General features: G+C 39.7%; 1 pseudogene; it reads left to right on the forward strand.

Annotated features, from left to right (window-relative positions):
• Positions 1-384: 384 nt before the first annotated feature.
• Positions 385-8,406, forward strand: LOC131807820 (ragulator complex protein LAMTOR5-like; annotated as a pseudogene).
• Positions 8,407-10,383: the final 1,977 nt, after the last annotated feature.

Below are 10,383 nucleotides of genomic sequence, written 5' to 3' on the forward strand. Positions count from 1 at the left end.
TTAATGGTCTACTATGTGTAAAACACTTGGCCCAGCACTGGAAAAACAAAACAGTGATGAGCATTAAATATGGTTCCTATCATCCTCCAAAGAACCTAGATTTGCAAGTACCATGTGCAAAGCTCTCTGCCATGATAGACTGTATAGGTTGAGGATGACAGTGGGAGTTCATAAAAATCACTAACATTTAATGTGTTTTTTAGGTTTGAGGCTAGGAGATAATGGCCTATCTTAGGCATTTCTTATTTTAGAGACTGGGAGACTGAAGCCTAAATGTAACTTGCCCAAGGCCACGCTCCATGACATGATAGGGCTGAGGTTACTACCCGGTCCTTGGATTCCAGATCCTTTGCTCTTAACCACTGTGGTTTACAAACTCCAACGATGACGTATGTTAGATCCATGCAGGCAACTGAATTGTTTGAAAAATGATAACAATGTATAAGGTTAAATCTCCCTAGGAAGGAGTCCTTTCCTTGGAATCTTGATTTCTCCCCCCTCTCCTTAAGCTCTCTTACTTTTCCTTTTCTTTACCTGAAAATCATCCAAATGCCTTTCATTGCACGAAGAATTATTTCAAACCAATGTCAAGTGTGACCCACCCCACCCCAGGTCTTCCATAAACTAACTCCTCACTAACTCTGAATTAGCTGCATGCTAGCCTACCATGTGCTCCCTGGTCATAAGTCACTGGGGACTTCTATTCATCCTCCTAAGTCCCAAGCTCTTCCTCCCACCGACACTAGCTGTTTCTCTGCCCACTACAGATGGCTTCCTGATATTAGCTTTGTTGGTTTCTCCTCACCAGGTCTTGACTCAGAGGTCACTTCTTCCAAGGATTAGGACTTCAACACATTCTTTTTGGGGAACATAGTGCTACCCATAACACACTCATTCCTAGTAGCCCTGGCTTACATAGGAGAAAACAGAGAACGGAGTAAAGGAATTTGCTTGAAATTACAGAGTCAGCAGGTGGGGCAGCCTAAATCCCAATCCTGTGTATTTGACTGAAGAGTCTGCTCTCCCACAGTGAGGCTCACAACTTTTGTAGAAAGCACATGAAATTGTAGGAAGTGGAGGGAACACACAGCCCAAAACATCCGAAGACAGATCATAGACCCGTGGCAGTTCTCAGCGGGGGCAATACCCCCCTCTAGGGAGCACTTGAGACAATGTATGTAGTTCCTGGTTATAATGGCTGGGTGTTTTGGGAGGTCATGGAGAAACAGAACAAATGGGTAAAAATTGCTGGGGCCCAATGTCTCAATGTGTGTCTATGGCCTGTGTACAGTTACCTTCGCTGGAATTGGACGCTTCTGCCACTGGTGATAGGGGCCAAAGGTACACAAAGCTGTGGTAATGTTTGGAACATTTCTCCTTAACAGAGCATTAGCACACCCAGGATACCAGTTGCGTCCCTGTTGGTAGGTGGTCCTTACACCTCTCGTCTCCATGGGATCGGCATTTTTGATGCCTTCTACCTGCACTCGCTTTTTCTCTTTGGGCCCTTACTCAAAGTATTTGCCTCTTCTCCCCACACTGGCATCCTCTTTCCCCTCCTCCTTTTATCCGAGTCTACTTATCCTTGATAACTCAACTGAAGTCCCATCTTCTCCAGTGTACTGATTCTTGGAGACCTCTTCTCTACGAAGTCCTGAAGCAGTGTTCACAGCACACAGTTTAACATCTCATTATATATTGTTTCATTTTGTTTTGATGGTATCGTGTGTCTAGGTCTTATTTCCCCAATTAGATTCTGAACTTTTCCCTGGGTCTCCATGGTACCCAGGACAGTACGGGGCACACAGATAGTGATTTTTAGAAACAGGCAATATCCAGAGCAACGTTCTTAGAGAACAGTTTATTCCCCTTAGGTCAGACACCTAGTGTGTTTTAGTTCTCAGAAATCTTGTTATGCAGAATTTAGAGTTAGAAGGAATTTTCTGTGGTGTGTTTGGCCTACTCTGCTCTTTACTATGTCATCTGTACACCAACAACAAAACTTTGTATTATAAAAATATTGCACATAATGAAGTATAATTAAGCATAAGAAGAAAATGAAAATAGTCTGCAATCCTGCCATCTTGCATAGCCACGATTTTTGCATATACTTCAAGATATATATTTCTTCATACCAGAGAATGGGAATAAATTGGACAAACCTTGGAACTGGCTTTATTCACTTAATATTTCATGAGCACCCAACCACTTTAACAAACATATTGAAACTCTCACTTTGAAACAGATGGGTAGCATTCTCTTTTATGAATGGAGCGTCATTTGTGTTGGATGTTTCAATTATTCATTCATTTCACAAATATTTACTGATTTCTTGCTATACAGCAGACACTATTGTTCTAGTGAGGAAGCATTTCCAGTCCATGCTCCTTGTCCAGACTATGTCAGTGATTCTCAGGGTGATCCTCCAGGAGTGATGTGTCCCCCAGCAGACATTTGGCAATGTCTGGAAAGGTTTTTGTTTTGTTTTCTGTTTTGTTTTGTGTTTGTTTTTGTTTTGTTTTGTTTTTGTTTTTTTGCTGTCACAGTTTACCAAGAGGCAGGTAGGGTTGGTAACTAGTGGGTAGAGGCCAGGGATGCTCCTAATGTCCTCCAAGGTCTAGGACAGACTCCCAAGACAAAAAAGTATCTGGTCCACAATAGCAATCATGCCAAAGTTTAGAAACATGGCTCCCCTTTGAGGTAACATACTTTTAGTCAAAACAAATACAATTATAATTTACTCTCCCTGTGTAGAAGCCCTAATAGGCTTAGGCACTTTGCTAAGAACTCTGTTCCCCTTTGCTGCTTTTTGCCAAGAATTGAGGCCCAGAGTCTGCCAGTTACAACCTATTCGTTGATCAAAAGTAAGAATATTAAATAATAGCATTTCAGGCACCAAAGAATAACTTAGGGAAGATGACTGAGCAAAGGGATAGAAGAGACCCCCGTTATCTTAGTGTTCCTCATTTGATTTACATCCAGCACCCCAGGTAATGATGACCCTGATAGCGCGGGTGTTGTTTGAAAATTGTAGTGGGCTAAGTGTAGTTTCATTACAGAAAAACTAACTCGAGACCTCTTTCTCCTTATTGCTGTGACTTTTTAAAAACTTCCTTCAGAAAAAGAGTGAGTATTGACCTGAGTGCAAAAAATCAATGTTTTAAATTTTTCTTTTTTTTTTTTTTAATGAAGGAAGGTTATTTCACATATACTTTGAAAATACATTTTGTTTGATCTAGAAAGGGAATGGATAGTTTACAGAGGACATAGTGAAAATTAAGCAGGTGGCTTTGAGCTACATATATGGTGCCAGAAGTGAACCATTTATTAATATATGGGTTGGTAGGCATATGTATCCAAATCTCATCCCAAATCTCACCCATCCTTTTTGGAAGGAAGAGAGGGGGAGTAGGAAGAAAGCATCACATGACCAAAACAAAATTGTATTACAATCTCTTAAACTTACGCTGCCATAGTGGTCATTTATTAAACTGAATTTATTGGTTTTGAAACATTTTATCCTACATGATTTAGACATGCAAATTGTTAAAAGGTGGCTATTATGAACACAGGAGGTCATGACTGAAATGTATTAATGGGCAATATTTGGGGGTAAGAGCAGTTGCTATATTATGTTCTTTTGTATTAAATAAAGCAGATTTTTTAAAAGATTTTATTTATTGGGGCGCCCGGTGGCTCAGTGGGTTAAGCCTCTGCCTTCGGCTTAGGTCATGATCTCAGGGTCCTGGGATTGAGCCCCGCATCAGGCTCTCTGCTCAGCAGGGAGCCTGCTTCCTCCTCTCTCTCTGCCTGCCTCTCTGTCTACTTGTGATCTCTGTCTGTCAAATAAATAAATAAAATCTTTAAAAGATTTTTAGGCAGAGAGGCAGGCAGAGAGAGAGAGAAGGAAGCAGGCTCCCCGCTAAGCAGAGAGCCCGATGTGGGGCTCGATCCTAGGACCCTGAGATCATGACCTGAGCCGAAGGCAGAGGCTTAACCCACCGAGCCACTCAGGTGCCCAAATAAAGCAGATTTTTAAATGGTGAATGATGCCCCTTCATTATGGGTTTGAATATACAGGATCATGAACTTACATGTAAACAACCAATTCACATATTTCATAGAGTAGAATAGTCAAATAATACCCTCTGTTTTCCACTTTACTTTGTGTATCAAATATGATGGAGTTCTTAGATGAAACATAAAACAATAGATTCTTTCTGATTCTTTAAACCTGAAAACTTCAGTGTGTGAAACAGAAATTCCTAGTACTATCTAATGTCTAATCTTAGATATCTAATTAGATATCTAATAGATAATATTATCTTAATATCTCCTATGTGAGATCATTTCTATCGTTTCCTAGAAAACTAGAAATATTTATTTGGTCCATTTTATAACTAAAAGAACAGCATATATTTATCCTCCCAAATAACCTCTCAACTTGATATGTTGCTTGGTGTGATGTCGTATGAACTGAGCAAGTTGTTTATATTCTATAAAACTCATTTTTTCCAAATGTGCAAGGACAAAAAATAGGAAAGATAAGATCAATTTCTCAAGCTTATTGTAAGTGTATAATAAACTAGACAAAAGTCGAATGGCTTAGCACAGACTTGTATCCAGACAGCTGGTACAGAGATATTAATGACTCTCTTTCTTTAAAAAAAAAAGTCACAGGTTGTTTGAATTAAAGCTACATATATTAAGATTAATAAATCTTGGAAACACTATGTTGAGTCAAGGGCAAGGACAAGGAGAGGGTGTAACTGGAGAGGACAACATAAGGTGATTTTATCCCTGTGGGTAATGAGGTGGGGTGGTAGAAGCCTCAGTACTGCTGCATCATGCTTTATAATTTGTTGAATGACTTCATTGAAAAATATAATAGAGTATAAAACTGAGCCTATTCCCTATTGAGTGATCAACAGGAAGTGGTTAATATTGGCCATACTTCATGGCTCCTTTGGCTTCATCTATTCCCCAGTGAGCAAAATTTGAGCTCAGTACAGTATTTCTATAGGACAGTGGATGGAAGCTTGGAACATGACGCATCCACTGTTCCCCGTGTAGATTGAACTCAGTAATTTTTATACCCAATAAAATGGTTTTCTTTGTTGACTGCCGTTATAAGGTTCTTTTTCTCCTGTGCAAATCTCTGAAGCCAGGTGTTTATCTATGTTTATGTTTTGTAGCTCCCCACAAAAGCTCATGTCAAACAAGAGAAATATTATGTATTTTTAATATAGCTAGCAAGAATAGTGAGATTTAATGTTATTCCACAATAGCTGATGGGATGTTCCTGGGATTCCAAGTCCATAAGTTACCTCCAACTTGCCTATGCCTGAAACTTTTACTGGGCTATGTTTATGAGTTTCCAAAGGGTCTGTTTTAGGCTTGCCATGGTCCTGTGTTAAAAAAGCAAGGTTTTTGCATTATCTAAGTTTAATGCTCACATTAAAAGAAAAGCCTCACTTCGTTAGTATTTTTAATCTCTATTTTTTTTTGAACCAAGTCCTCCAATAAATACTTGACTGACTGACAGTTAGTAGGTGTTACCTTCTAATTTGAAAATGTATTTTAATTTAACCTTCACATTGTTGAAGGAAAGTATTACTATTCACTCAATAATTAGACTTAATTGGTCTGAGGATTTAAATGCAGCCTTGACACCAAACATTCAAACTGTGTATATTTCACAACTTTAAATGGACTCCTGAGACCACAGCTACCAGATACATTTTATCAGCTTGTGGTATACTTCTGTTAGCAGGCAAATGTAAAGCAAATTTGAAAGGATATTTGAAAAACAAAATCAAAATGAGGTAAAAACTATGGGTTTTATGATTTCTGGACTGCATACTATACTTTTTTTTATAGCAGAGATTGACTATATTGTTTTCTTATCTTTTAATTGGCATAATCATTAAATATCTACCAATCAATATGACACCAAAACACAAGCAGCAAAAGCAAAATTAGACAAGTGGGATTTGATTAAACTGAAAAGTGTCTGTGCAGCAAAGGAAACAATCAACAGAATGAAAAGGGAACCTGCAGAATGAGAGAAGATATTTGCAAACCATATATTAGATAAAGGATTAATATCCAAAACGTGTAAGGAAACTCCTACAACTCAAGAGCAAAAAAATTAAATAACCCTTAAAAAATGGGCAAAGAGTTTAAATAGATATTTCACCAAAGGAGAAATAGAAATGGCTAACAGGTATATGAAAAGATGCTCTGTGTAACTAATCACTGGAGAAGTGCTGATCAAAGCCACAACAAGAGGTTATTTCACTTATGTTAGAATGGGACTTTTCAAAGCAAAACAAAACCAAATCAAACACAACTCCTGTTGGTGAGGATGTGGAAAATTTAGAACCCCTGTGCACTATTGCTCGGAATGCAAACTGGCATAGCCACTGTGGAAAACTGTGTGGACGTGCCCCCCAAAATTAAAAAATAGAATTAGCATATGATCCAGTAATCCTGTTTTGGGCATATACCCAAAATACCCTGAAATCAGGATCTAGAAGAAACCTATGCACTCTGATGATCATTGCAGCTGTTATTCAGGATAGCCAAGATACAGACACAACCTAATGTTCATTGGCAGATAAACAGATGAAGAAAATGTGGTATATACACAAGTAAAATATTATTCAGTATTAAAAACAAAGGAAACCATGATAAGAAGGATGAACTTGGAAGATATTTTGCTAAGTGAAATAAGCCAGATAGAGAAAAACAAATACTATATGAGTCTACTTATATGAGGTCTTTAAAAAGTTATGCTATAGAGGGGTCTGGAGGGCTTAGTCGTTTAATATCTGCTTCTGGCTCAGGTCATGATCCCAGAGTCCTGGGATCGAGCCCAGCTTCAGGTTCCCTGCTCAGCAAGAAGCCTGCTTCTCTCTCTCCCACTTCCACTGCTTGTGTTCCCTCTCTTGCTGTCTCTCTCTCTCTTTGTCAAATAAATAAATAAAACCTTATAAAAAATAAAATAAAATAGTCATGCTTTTAGAAACAGAGAATAAAATGGCGGTTACCAGAGTTAAGGGAAGAGTGAAGTGGGGAGTTGCTGTTCAAAGGACATCAAATCTCAGTCACACAAGATGAATAAATTCTCCAGATCTGCTATACAACGTTGTGCCTATAGTAACAATACTTTATCGTGTGCTTAAAAACGTGTTAAGAGGGTAGATCTCATGTTAAGTGTTATTATCACAATAAAAATATTTCAAAAGTATATCTGCCAATCATAATATCTACCATTAAACATGTCCCATTTTTCAAATGTTCTGTCACACTTTTTACATGCATTAAAAATAAGCCTCACAATATTTATTGAGATAAATTATTGTTTCTATTTTAAAATAAGAGAGGGAATTCCAAGCATGATAAATGTTGCATTTGTCTGATACAGTTTTGCTCCCCTCACCCCAAAGACCAGTACATGGTCTAAGCCAGGATCGTTGTAACATCTACAGGGATTGAGTTTGTAATGATCACATGGTCAAACTTGGACCAATCAAATGAACTCGCTGGTATTTTTCTCACTGAAACTGGCGAGGAAGACTTTTCTTCTATTAGGTCATAGAACTAGATATAAGTTGATCTCATGTAAACAGCAGCCATGTTTCCCACTATTCAAAAATAAAATCCAGCTTTGACCAAAGACATGCGAGAGGAATACCAAAGAACTCCTAATGACTTTGAGAGTTTAGACCTAATTATAATCAGAGTTTTAAAATTCTGGAACAGCTGACATTTTGGACCAAGTATTTCCCCATTGGGGAAGGGGACTCTCTTGTGGTAACATCTACACAGCACTAGATGCCAGAAGCACCCACTTTTCTGCAGTTGTGACAAGGATGTCATCTGACATTGTCAAAGTTCTCCCGAGGAGTGGGATGAAGAGGGGCAAAACCATCCTCTGTTGAGAACCACTGAGGGATAACTGAGAATATCATCACCACTGTGCTGGTGAATTATTTGAGCTACGAAATCTTCTCCATTTGCTTAAAGTAATCTGAATTTTCCATGTGAGTGAGTGAGTGAGATGCACTCCAAGCCTGGCGTGGAGAAGGACATGATGCACTGTGGGATCTGGGGCTGGGCGAATAGTGAGCAGGATAGAGGTGACCTTGAAGCAGCATTTGGAGGACATGATGAAGAATCCATCTATTGTTGGCGTCCTGCACACAGATTCACAGGGACCTAATCTGGGTTGTTGTGGGGCCCCATCAAGTGAAGCACACTGGGGGGGTACCTGCTCTAGCCCAGCAAGCTGCTGAACTAACCTCAGACCCCACGGACTTTCCTGTGGTATCTGTAGAATCAGATAACAGCAACCAGAAATATGATGGCATCACAGTGCCAGTGCACAAAGTGGCCTCTTGATAGCTCACATCATTTCTCCAGAAGCCTGTCATAGGGGGTTGATCCTACCTGTACTAATTATCTTGTAGAGAACTATGAAATTTCCAGAAGTGAAGCCATTTATCTAGTGTGCATTGGGTACTTTTCTATTAATTATAAAGTAAGTTGCTTTTTGACACTTAACGGACTGACTTATTAAAATATTAGTAAGAAAGGCTCCCCTGTTTTGAAGCAGCAGGCTCAGGTCACTTTGTACACAGAATTTGATTATGTTCAATGAATCTGGTTGGAGGGAGAAAAGTAAAGTAAATTTTCCAGATTGTTGACCTATGAAACACATTAATTGAGAGGCTCTTCTAAAAAAAAAACAAAAATAAAACAAGTATTCTGAGTTCACCTATGTTTGGGAAATAATTGGTTAAACTAGCCAGTCTGCTTCCTTTTTATAAGAGGATACCTCAGAGACTCTAGTAAGATGATGTGCTTTAATTATCTCCACCAGTTTCTCATGCTTCTTTGACAATTTTTTTTAATATCCCCAGATAGCATCTTTTAAGACTAAGAGCAGACTCAACATGGTAAGTGCAGTGGCCTACCAATGTGAAAGGCAGTTCCCAGCAATGTAGGGATAAAATGACATGTTCTCCGTCCATGGAGAAGCAGACATGTGCAAACTCATAGCCCCTTTGCTGAGTAGGTTTATCTGCATTTGGAGAGAAGGGGCAATTTATGACAGAACCTCTAGTCTATAACACAGTTGGGACACTTCCCTCCGAAGGCAACTAGAGTTCATGGGAGTCATCTGCCCCCCTGTGACCTGGGGAAATCTCTCGGCCATGTGGTCAAGGGCAGATAGTGGGGTAAGACAGCAGGCAAGGCAACCATTTAGGACCCAGTAGAATAAATCACAACAGAAGTGGTAAGGTTTTTAACTAAACCAGTGGCAATGAAAATGGATGAAATAGAGTAACTTGAGAAATATTAATGCAAATTATTGCCTATTGCTAATCTTCCATTTTATAGTGCCATTTTTAACCACTTTGGTAGGTCATCTTAATTTCACAGATCACATTTTTGTCACAGCAGTGAAGAAAATTCTCTAGAAAGTTAATAAACGTATTGTAGCTTTCTTAAAATCTGGTCTCACTAGAAGAGGAATTTTTTTTTTTTTTTTAAGAAATGTTTCTTGAGGGGCGCCTGGGTGGCTCAGTGGGTTAAAGCCTCTACCTTCAGCTCAGGTCATGATCTCAGGGTCCTGGGATGGAGTCCCACATTGGGATCCCTGCTCAGCGGGGAGTCTGCTTCCTCCTCTCTCTCTCTCTCTCTTTGCCTGCCTGATTGTGATCTCTCTCTGTCAAAGAAACACATTTTAAAAAAATCTTAAAAAAAAGAAATGTTTCTTGAAGTCAATTCTATGAGCTCCATAATAGATGTCGATTTTATCCATAAAACATAAAAATACTAATGTATCCTATCCTGACATTCCAGTACATAGGTGTCATGTCTGCTTCGAGTCCCTTGTACGTAGTATTCTTAGTAAAATTGCAAGTGGAAAGCATCAAGTCCCCCCATACCCTCCACCCCCTCCTTGTGTTAAAGCCACTGGGCTTGTCAAGGGCATCTTTGGATCAGATACCTTCTGGCTCTTGCTGGTTTTGTTGCCTGCATGCTGGAAGATAAGGATTTGGCCAACCGGCAAGGGCTTGCACAGGGGAGCTCGCGGGGTCTCACTCATGCCTGGCAGCATGTGAACACTCAGTGTCATTATGCAAGTTATCATCAATCAGCAGGCAGCTGCTTTTAGGACTTCCAGCCGGCAAGGCAAACATTTGTGCTCCTGGCTTCCTCTCTGAGCATGCTGGACCTAGGGCCCATCAGACAACAGAACTGCACATACAATCACTACCCGCGGCTCTGGACCACTCGAACAGATGTTCCAGGTTGGTGCCGGGATGCTCACCTGGCAGCCCTGTTGGAGCTCAGAGGAAGATGTGGAGA

This window comes from Mustela lutreola, chromosome 9 (assembly GCF_030435805.1).
Source record: "Mustela lutreola isolate mMusLut2 chromosome 9, mMusLut2.pri, whole genome shotgun sequence".
Lineage (NCBI taxonomy): Eukaryota > Metazoa > Chordata > Mammalia > Carnivora > Mustelidae > Mustela > Mustela lutreola.